This window comes from Callionymus lyra, chromosome 12 (assembly GCF_982586985.1).
Source record: "Callionymus lyra chromosome 12, fCalLyr1.hap1.1, whole genome shotgun sequence".
NCBI lineage: Eukaryota > Metazoa > Chordata > Actinopteri > Syngnathiformes > Callionymidae > Callionymus > Callionymus lyra.
Window position 1 is genome coordinate 12,922,772 of NC_141829.1, and position 12,115 is coordinate 12,934,886.

A 12,115-nucleotide genomic window follows, 5' to 3' on the forward strand; every position below is an offset into this window, starting at 1 on the left:
GAAATCGATCAACTTCGCTCCCGCTGTAGACGACAAACTAAAATTAATTGAACCATCGATTAACAGTAATGGATAATAACCATATGTTATTCGTCTTTGACTCTCGATGAGCATTGAGAGCGGCAGATAAACAGCACAAGTAGGTTGAATTTGACTCACAAATTTGATGAAAAAGCGTGTTAACCTTCAAGCTAGGGTGCATGTTGATTCACTGTTAAATATGCATTCAGAAGATTTATCGTTCGCCGTTGATGCGTCGGTGAAGTTGCACAAATACCACTAAAAGACAGAGCAGGCCGCCTCCTCACACCCTCTTCGCTTGTCAACGCAGGGATCTCGGATCAAGACGATCCATCATCGTGGCACGTATTAAACTGAGTGAGGAAATGTATTCCGCTGGAGTGAAATGCGAATAAAACGCTGCTTAAGCAAAGTGAAGGTCATGAAAGGAGAAACTCAAACTTGTTGAACGGAAACAAATATTCCGACATTTATCACTACAGGAGCTCACTCTGGAGTCATTCTGTCATTGGGTCCGGTTCCGCCACCTGGTTCTGGTCTCTAGAAAACCATAGGAAGTCCTAGAACCCCCTCCATCCAATAAAAAAAACCTGCTTTAAGTGAAGTTCTTGAGCTGCTAAATCCTGAAACAATGAACACTCTGCAAATCCCAGTGAAGCTTTTTCTTCGACCAGAAAGAATCCAAAACCACTTTTGGGTTGACACAGATTAAGCTGCCCTCAGAAGAGAATGATATCATCGTCCACCAGCACCACACACCACTTCTGCACTCTCCCCAAATCCACAAAACACACACCACTGGAGTTCCTTGAAGAAAAATAAGTTGTGTATCCGAGGCTGAGTCAGTGTAAGTGCAACGATGCACAAGAACAATTTTGACAGTTCATGTTTATTGGCACTGATTCTCCAAAACAATATTAAAGACACTTAATTCTAACATTGACAAAAATAAATCAAAGCTAAGAACGGAAATTAAAATATGATTGTATGAAAGTTAAGGTAATATCAGAAAAAAATAAAAAAAACGTTTTTCCGAGTAAAAGTAGTAATTTATATTGAATTATTTAACTTAATTTTTTATAAATTTTCATATCTCTTAATTATTTTAATTTTACGTGATTGTTTTTTTAAATTTAAATATGGATTTTTTAATTTTTCATCAATAACTACACAGTAAAAATGGGCTCCTAAATCTATTTTTTTTATTCATATTATATTTACAAATGTATATATTTCTTTATTTAATTTGTGTTGCTTAATTTTTTGAAAATCGCTTCACATGTATTGTATTAGAATATATATATTTTAAACTAATTGTATCTATTATAATATAGCAACTATTATATATATTAAATATATAATTTTATTTATATTAAAAATGTCGTTATTTTTTCAACTGCTTACAATTCCAACTTGAGTGTTATGTTCTTATTCATACTTTATGTCTACATTATTTATTGTTAATAATAATTAAAAATATTCAAACCATTATAATCATAATTATAGGTTTCATGATAATAATACATTTAATATAATTAGACATTTCTATTTGTTGATTTTTTGAATATACAAGTCAGATATTATATTTGATTTGCTGCATTATGAAAATGATATATGAATACTTATGATAATATTATTGTATATACATCGTATTTATTTCTGTAAAAGGTCAACTAGAGTAGACCTGGCTTGGGGGCCACATGCAGCCCTTCTATTGTATTGAAGTGGTCTTGATGAGGTCAAAGATAATGCAGAAATTAAAAAATCTTATAATTGTTTTATTATTTCTAGTCCCTAAAAAGAATATAGAGATTTTTTTTAGGAATTTCAGCCTTATGTGGTTTGTCATAAATGTTCAAAAACATGAACAAAAACCTATAGTTTGGAGAAAAGCGCTTTATTTCGCAGATTAAAAAAAAAAAAAAAGTATAGTTTTCTCCTTTATTCATTTCTTGACGGCCCCTTACGACAGCCACTGTATAAAATGTGGCCCCTGAGGAACTTTACTTGTCCACCACTATATACTTCAGTGTTAAGGTACATTTTTTATTCGATACAGTTACAGTTTATACCGCTGGCAATTATCTTGTTCTGCTCCAGGCTACATCATGTTTAATCTCATTACTGTCCTCATCTACATCTTTCTTTTTTTGGACAAATCATGCCACATTTCAACTTAATATTAATTCTTTCAAATGAAATCAAATTTGGAGGTTTAGTATGTAAATGTGAAACATCAGCGCTCGCATCATCACCAGTGTTTGTGCTCGCAGAGATACCAGTATCAGTGATTATTCATGTCTTTCCGAGGATGATTAAATATTCTTTAGCCTCGGAGCAGCGCAGCAAATGAAGCACGGCTGCGCACTAACAGGCCCTGACAGATCTTTTTAAATAATGTTTATTTATCACCGGTAACATTTACCAGCCCTCGTCCTCGGCCCTCTGGCCGCTCGCTCCACCGCCTGCAGCCTCAGCGGTGTGTCTCCTCGCAGCTGGCATTTCCTCTCGCTTTTGGAAAACTTCGCTCAACTTTTTAGACTCCTATCGTTTTTCAATTCACTTATAGAGATGAAAGTCAAGCGAAAAAAAGGGGAAAACGGTGAAATCCAGGATTCATTCTTTCACGAGAGACAACGGAAAAACCACCATGCAGTGGTTTAATCTTTCTTATTTTCACTTGTACACGCTTAAAAATAAAGATTCATGCCGTTTAAAAAAGGATGTTTAGAAAGTAAAATACACATTTAGTGAAGTATAAGTGTGATTTAAATTGCAGTTTTGACTGAATAAATTAATACATGAATACATGAACATATTCATTTACCATCTGCATTAGGATACATTATTCACTGCTTCGGCGTCCGGGCTCACAATATCATTATACTTCAATTAATACAAAGTCCACTTTTACCATTGCAAAACCAAAAGTCTCCTGTTGAAGAATGTCAGTCCTAGTTGGGGTCAAAGGTAAGAGTTTTGCAAGTTGAAGCCGGTATAAAAGCAAACGGAGGAAGCGGAGATGGGACCAGGACGCGGGGATGAAACGACGCTGCCGGAGTTCAAGTGGGACGTGAGAGGAAACTGGATGTGATTGGAAAAATAATCGGAGCGAGGAAACAGGTAAGACTTGTCAATCATTCACTGTGCGTCCTTCGTCTGCTTCTGCCTGAGTTACAGATAAAACTGTCGTTGTTGATACTTCAGAGGAGTTTCTATATTTATATTCACTGTTAAAAATCAAATACTTGAATGGGATACATCAGGTGTGATCATGTACTTTCTCTCTGATGGTCTGGGTTTCCTCCGGGTACACCAGTCTCCAGCCATGCTCTTAACACAGGGGTCATTGAGTCAATGTCTCTGCTACAGCCATTATACAACTTCAAATACTTCCAAGGTAAAGATGTATTCAGCAGTAAATATGACAACAATACACTTTTATTATAAGTAGTATTATTATCGTTAGTATATAAATCTATTTTCGCTTTATCCACACAACTACAATGAGAGTATTACATGCTTCTTACTAAAGATACTGGTTCAATAGTACTTTGAACTACAACTTCTCTTTACAAGAATAGTTCAATTTGGATGCTGTGAATACAACCACATGTAGAGTTCTTACTGTGCTCATACTAGTACTTTTACTTGTGTCAGTACAGACAACATTATATTACCACTAAAATGCTGCTACTACAGAACTACAGAATTCTACTAGGGTACTTCTACTACAACAGGAACTATAGTGAACTATAGGAGATGAATAAAGTATCTATCTATCAATCTATTAACAAGGGATAGTACTAATATCACAACCACTACTTCTATTATTATTTATCTACTATGTGTGCTAAACCACCTATCACTAGAGGAATACTTTTTTTCTTTTACCTCAAAGGCTTATATTTATATCTATATTATACTTGTAATACTACTGTACATTATATTGTACTGTACTACTAATTAATTAAGTTTCAACCAGAACTATTTCTATTTCTGCAGATACAATACTTTTACACTCTTTCTACTTCAATTCTAAAAATACAATAAATACTATCTTGCATACTCCAGTTCTGCTCAAAAAGACCTACTACTGGGTATTTGGAGTACAGAGCAGCTTGTAATACCAGTTCTACTCATAGAGTACTTTATTTCCAACTAATATTAGTCATCTACTTTTACTTTAGACACAGCAGGACTACATCTAGGGACTACTGTATACTACAAATTAAACATGTATTATTATTCATATGTTCTATTCCGAATGCTACTAAAACTCTACCGACCGAGAACTTACTTGAAGTACTTCAAAAAATATCACCACTAAACAAAACCACAACCTCAACACTGTGTACTTGTTGAATACATATTGTTTTAAGACAATCACATCATTTAAATGTAAGTAGTAAAATTCTGAATTAATCATATTTGTGGTGAAATGCAACACAGAGATGTTTAGATTTGACTCATGTTGAGATCTTAAAAAACACACTTTATCTGAGAGACTATTTGAAGGCAACCTCACATGAAACCTGAACACACACACACACACTTTAGCTGTAGGTACACACAAACTATCCTCAGTTGTTGACCATGAAAACAACTTGAACAAGACGTCACCTGCATTATTGTTATTTCAGTCCTGGTGCAGTTCAAGTGTAAGTAACGAGTCCTACATTTAAATTCCTAATATGTCGTTTTCATAATGAAGTGAAGTTGCATATGAAGCGGCTCTAATGAATACACATGAAGGGAGAAACAAAGAGCATTTGAATAGTGGCATTACAACGCCGGGATGTTTTTGTCGATTAAATATGGTAAACAGTCTCCCGAATACATTTGTCCACATAAAGGCAGCAGACGTGACAGCGCCCTCTTGTAGGAAGACATTAATAAACATGTGTAACATTCAGAAGTGTCGCAGGAGTTGCGCTCCGGCAGCGAAGAACCGCGTGAATACGTGGCCCAAGGTGGAGCCTTGGTCTCAAGACGAGGAATATTCAGAGACTAATGAACGGATTATTAAGTTCAGGGAAAGTTATTGGAGCAGATTAAAGTCAACTTCCGAGGCTCTAAGTTGTTAAAAAAAATTACGTCAGTTAATATTTATGTAATTACATGTTAAGAACATTTTATTTCAGGTTTTTCAACATGTTGTTTATTTTTAATGATTCCAAAAATCCATAGTATTTATAATTATATTGTTTGTTTGTTTTCAATGAAGATCAAATATGAAGAAGTAGTTTAGCTTTTTATTTTAAAAAAAAACATCAGAAATACAAAGGAACAAAACCCAAAGGAATAAAAAATGCTTTTAATTATTTAAAAAATGAACCAAAATAATAATACTTATGCTTAAATAATACTTGAACAGATTTCTATTGTGTACATACAATTAAACCCTTTAAATGAAATATAAATTAACTTGTAAAAAGATGGTATAAAAAACATAATCATTTTTTAATAGCTCAAACTCTGACAGTATATAATTAAACAGCTTTTTTAAATGAAATTCTGAATATTTTCAGTATCAAATGTATAAACATTTTATTTAAAAAAAACAAAACAATACATTTTAAATTGTGCAGATCATTGTTACAAATTATTATTAAATAAGTTTTTGGTAAATTATTTATTAATGTTTAAGCATTACAGGTAATTGTAAACACAACTAAGATGTTTAAATTAATTCATAAGCTCAATTTCCTCATTTTAACTTTGTCTGTGCAACTTCAGTTAAAGTCATTATTATTTTCAAACAAAAAACATACAAATCAGAACTAATAATAAAAAATAAGGGTTAAAGATGAGAGTCTGAACACAGATATCTAAGATTTTTTTAAAGAAAATAAAAGTATCTGTTGGAGGCAGATATGAAACAGTAATTTCTCAGCGAGCGATAAACATATAGAAATTCACATGTGAAAAAAGTGAGAATTGTCGAACGAACAAACCTGTTAAATCCAAGTCTAAATTAATTAGACTCACCTGCTCGCGTCGAGCGAACAGCCTGCGCGGCTCTGAGGCCTCGGTGTTATAACACTGCATACGAGATGACATGCAGAGGTGCTCGTGAATATTCATGCGATCGTCAGCTGTAACTGCTGCAGCTCTAATAGTAGCTGGAGGGGACACGGCACCTAAGTCTGGAGATCAGGACGCTCGTGGTTGATCTTCGGACGGCTGGAGATCTTAGAAACGTGGCGTCAGATCAGTGCTATGGATATGATCAACAAATGAACACTGAGGAACTATAGGAACTCATGGTTTCGAGCTCAGACTTTTGCTTTCTTATTCATAAACTTGTGTTTAAAAACGTATAGAAATTGTTCTAAAAGCTGGAGGGGTCAGAAAGTGTACTGTTGGAATCCTGAGCTCTTCCCTTTATTGTGCCCTTGAGCAAGACAGCAATCCTTTGTCTCCTGTCCGTACATTCCAGCCAAGTGTACAACATAAAGTTTCAATTAAGTCAACACTCTCATAAACCATGGAAGGGTTCTCTCCACCGCCATTACATTTTCACTACTTAACAGGGGTGTAAGAAAATGTCAATACACTTAAAGATGTTATTTTATGATATCAGTATTCAACAGAACTGTTATCATTTGTATTAATTAAAATGTGTTATATATCTTCTCTGTCAGGCTTTTAACTCATATTTAATTTTTTTATCATAGTTAATTTTATATTTCAATTAAGTGTGTATAAATAAAACATTTGAATTTTAATGTTTACAATTAACATTTTAATATTCACGATGCTTTGCTCACTTTTGTGCTGCAGTTAAACTTGCTGCAGTCCAATTGCAGGTACAGGAACAAAAGAATCCCACGAGATCTGGAAGACAACTGAGGACGAGAGGATACAGTCGACTCCAGCAGCATTTAAAGGTGATATTTGGACATATTTTAGTTTCAAAAACAAATGAAAGAAGTTACAACTTCATCAAGAGTCATGTGGTCTTTAAATACCGCAACACCAGAGTAAGGTACTCAGACAATACTACAAATATATCCTTGTCCGTACAGTATCACAATATCTCAAATTGCACCTTAAATAACCCCTTTGTAGTGATATGTATCACAACGCCATATTCTTGCTAATACACACCCCTTGAATGAAGGGGAAATATTTGAAAATATATAAATATTCTCAGAAGTAGTTTTAGCCCGTAACTATGACACATCAAGACGTCTATTTTAGTCAGGTTTAATAAAAAAAACAAAAAACTGTTAACTAGCAAAGGATGAGTAACATGATAACAATCTATATGGAGCCATCTTGTTCAGACATTAATTGTCAATTTAAGATAAATTATATATTTCTTTTTGTTTCTGTGTGGCCCAGTATCAAATAGCAGTACTGCTCCCCGGCCCAGTGGTTGTGGACCTCTGTGTCAAAAGTATATACAGAAGTACACAAACTAATTATTAGTATTATTAACCAGGACCAAAGTATTCATAAAATAATCAGGACCTTGAAAACATTTCTTTCTGAGCGTTTAAGTTGCTGGAAATCTGTTAGAAACTACACAATGTTTACCTTTGGTGGACGTTCCCCAAAACCTCAATACCATAGTAGTGTGTGGTGACAAAACTAACGTAGACACACACAAAAAAAACCTGCAGCGGCACGCACACCCGACCCTCTTCTGAAAACACATTAGAGCAAAATGAACGAATGTTTAACTTGAAAAGCCTCCAAATCTAAACTCACTTTGCATCGAGACTCTTGGACAAAAGCCGCTCTCCCCCTTGACGTATTTGATGATAAAATGCATGTGCCATTAGACGCGTATGAATATGCAATCGCACAAAGATGCTTGAAGAGTCGCAATCAACTCCTACACTGTTGCAGTGACAGTTAAAAGAGCCGTTTCGCTCTGAGAGCAGACATTAGCATGCCTTTGAAACAAGAGACCTTGAATAGGAACAAGAGCTTTCCACACACACTTTGGAATGTCATTTATATGCGCAGGCCGAGCTTTTTAAAAATGAAAAAGCTCCACTGGGTTCAGGTGGTCAACAGTGAGGCCTCTCCTTCAAAAAAAGCGAGATAATATACGTAAAAGTTCTGCCTCCTGTTCCCTTCATGAGAGTGATTTTTTTGTTTAGAGTTTCCCGCCGAGCTTGAATGAAAGTGTTGATTTTGGGACTTTTTTTTTTTTTTGGCTCAGTGAATTATTCATGCTGATTACATGATGTCGTCTTCTGAATTGTAAATTCTGACAATTATTCAGCCCATTGTCTATTCATTATTTTGGCGCGGAGGGGAAATTATGTAAAAGCTGCTCTAAAGAGGAAAGCGGCGTGTAATATGACTTGCCATATTGTTCATGCAATTCAAATAATTTTTGTTTTCGCTTTTTTTTTTTTAAATACTGGGGAAATAAACAGCATTTAAATGAAATCTGACTTGCATGTCGCAGCCGATTATGACGCGTTTAGAAGATAAGGTATGATAACGACGCGCCAGAAGGCGAATGTACTTTCAATGATCATAAACCGCCTTCAAGCTGGTGAAGACGAGCCATCTAACTTGAAAAAGTTAAAGTTTCACTGCTACGGCAATAGAGAAGGGACTCAAAGCGCAACTGTGCAGTTTGATGTATGAATATATATGTTTATTTTAGATACATTTGTGCAATATATGCTATTTTTATTTATATTCTGCTAGATAACTTTGTGATCTGTGCTGCTGAGACGGTTTTTCCTTACTGGTATTAATAAAGCCTTATCTCATCTTATCTCTGTAAGAATCTAACGTACGTCATCTTGTATTCCTATTATATATACACAGACTGTATTCTTATAAAATCATATTTTGTGTCACTTTTAGTTAGTTTTTGTTTCCACTTAAAAAGCCCAAAAAATTGTTTTATTTAAAGTTTGCTGTGGTTTATTGAGTGAGTTCTTGCGTTACTTTCTGAAGTTAAATAAATAAAGATCACATTTTACTTCTTTTTCAGTAGTGATTAAATTATTACTAAGAGGAATTGTGATTTTAAACATTTTTTTTAAAGTCTGTTTAATGTTAAAGAATATAATTACAATATAAGATATATTCATAATTCTGTTTGTTTCTAGTAAACATGATTTCAAGACCATCGTTATATCTATTTGCAGTTTAAACATTTACTTTTTGTGTTCGCTGCTTAAAGGCACTGACTCTGTTTGACATACTCCAACATTTTGAATGGAATTGTTGTAGTGAGTCTAAAACTATAAAGTACTCCCATGATTATCACTTATACATTAATGATTATGGGATAAAATAGCAAGTACAAACTATACATTTGTAACTTCAACTATTTGTTTGATATTTTAAAACATATTGATTATTATTTAAACATTTGAATAAAACCAGGAGTGCTTTTTTTTATTAGGGTCGAGGTGTTGACCTTGACCGAGAGACAAGACAAGGGATACCACAAACACATTTGTTTTCGAGCTTACAGGTCACCTGGACCCTGAGATAACACAAAGGTTAACAATAAAATGAATATTAAGACAAATTAAAGGCCCTGTCCACTGCATTTTAAATGCTGTTTCTGGCTCCCCCTGGTGTACAAATAGTAGATCAAAAAAGATTTAAACTGCTTCAACAATTTGTTTACAAAACCACAAACGTGAGAATCATCATTGTTTCCTGAATTTTATGGTTTAATGAAAGACTGTGTGGTCCTTCGCTAAACTATGAACAGATGTTTTTTTTCCCCCAAGTCTGTTGAATATTAAATAATTGAATGAATTGAATAACTCTGTGATTTAATTCTGCTTCTGCTTGTTTTTAGACTATATTTTATGAACAGAGCGGTATTGAATTAGCAGAATCCAAGTGTGGACCTCTGCCGTCCTTCCTCCTCCAGCTGTGGAAGTGTTGCCCTTTCATCATCCATCTCCACTCATCCTCTATTCTCCTCCTCACCTTCCCTCTGCTGAGCACAGGTATTTGTTTAGGAATCTCTCGGTGGAAATTATACTCCATCTCCGGCGCTCCCTATCAACACACAATTATCATGGGCAATCATGCAGAACAGTGTTGAATTCAGCAGGGACCCCCACTCTGATGACATTACAGGTAGACGGCAACACCTCGCACCTCTCTCCCTCTTCTTCCTGCTCTCTTTCCTGACACAGATAGACGCATGATTGAACTATTGGTTTTTATTCAACTCAGGAAGAGCGGCAGATAAGAAATCTTTTTTCTTCCGGAACATTTTTTTCAGTTGAAACTTTAACGGAAATATGGGACTGACGATGTTATCTTTTAAAAACTCCATATGCATCCGCTGACCTCGCTCTTAAATTTGTCACGAGCTCCAGCATCTGTGTGTGAAGATGATGCTGCGAAACCGTCCATATGTTTCAATCCGGTTCATTTCTGATCAATCTACGCTGACTGAGTGGTTTAAAAATCTGAAAATTCCACCAGTTGATTTGTGACATATAGTCGTTTGTGAATTATTCGTCTTCAGTTACAGCTAGATTGCTCAAGCTCCAGGTCGAGTCAATCTGTTTTAAAATTTCTAATGGATTTTGAGTTGAAATGTCATTCACTGGTAAAGGTCTGTAAAAACCTCTGGCACCAGACGTGTTTCTGGTGAATCTGGTGATGTGGTACGTACAACACAGTATCACAATACAACACTGTAAATTGTCATACTGTAGGAACAAGGATATATTTGTAGTATTGTCGAGTACCTGACTCTGGTGTTGCAGAATTTACAGACCACATGACTCTTGATGAAGTCTTATCTAAAATCTGCTTGAGTCGACTGTATCCTCTTGTCCTCGGGTGTTTTATTGTTCCTTTAGCTTAAGAGTAAGAATTAACTTCTGCCATCTAGAGGCCAGATGTTTAACTGCAACACAAAAAATGTTACAGACTGTGAACATTTGCGTAGTAATTAAAAAAAAAAATCAATGTGTTTAAAAATATATATATATTTATATATATAATCAATACATTGCTGTTGAGTATCGATACAATATCATAAATTAAGTTAAGTTATATGTAAGTTAATCGATATTTTCTTACAGCTATTCCTATCCAAAGCTAACACATTATATTTGTAAAGCGCCTTTCTCAGACCAGGGTCACAAAGTGCTTAAACAACAGACCCAGTTAAAATACAAACAAAATTAAAAAACTTTAAAAGGTCAAGGCAGCTTTTAACTGGGTCTCTGCTAGGTGAGCAATCTTTAAAACCAATGCACAATTTTCAAATATGTTGCAACTTTTGAGCTCTGAATTTGATTACCTTATAGACTTTTATAGATACACTACTGTATTCTTATAGAAAAAAAATGTTTTTACTTGTAAGACATTTTAAGATGCATTGTTAGAGCTTACAAACCAAGTACATCTTTTAACTTAAAAGGCAGTAAGAGTGTTTTCTAGACTATCGTTTTGTCCCAGTTTATACATGGACATTTTGTGTATGCCATCAAAAGCCAGATACCTACTGTACCTCTTACATTTAGACACTAAAACAGCACTTTGGAATTGTTGCCGTTAGCCTAAACCTATAAAGGATTAAAAGATTATCACTTATAACTTGATGATTGGGGGGCACAAATTATATATTTGATATCTTAACACATTTTATTATAATTAAACCATTTCGATAAAAGCAACAGTGCTTCATCTGGACGTCATACCGTAGTATCTCATCTTTTCATGGTTAGCTGCAACAGTAGCACAAAAGTCTGACATTGCCTTTGACATCTTAACTATGGTAAGAATTACATATTCACTGCTACTTCCAAAATCTCAATTTGACCTTTAGTTGTAAAGTACTATTTGGTCATATCTCCTCCTATAACTGGCCATATAAAATGTGATGGTAGGATGTAAAATCATATTGGAAATCAGTTCCATTGGAACTTGGAGGTCATAATTAAAATTTTGATTTTGTCCTAAATTCCTTTGGTCTGATGTCAGTATGAGAAACAACATGTTCACGTGTCTTAATCCAGGATTGTTTTTCTCCCAGGAGATCACTATGATAGCTAAAAGAAAAACACGATTTGACTCAAACTAGTGTATTTGCTATTTAGAATGGAGACCATCTTCAAACTTACACTTT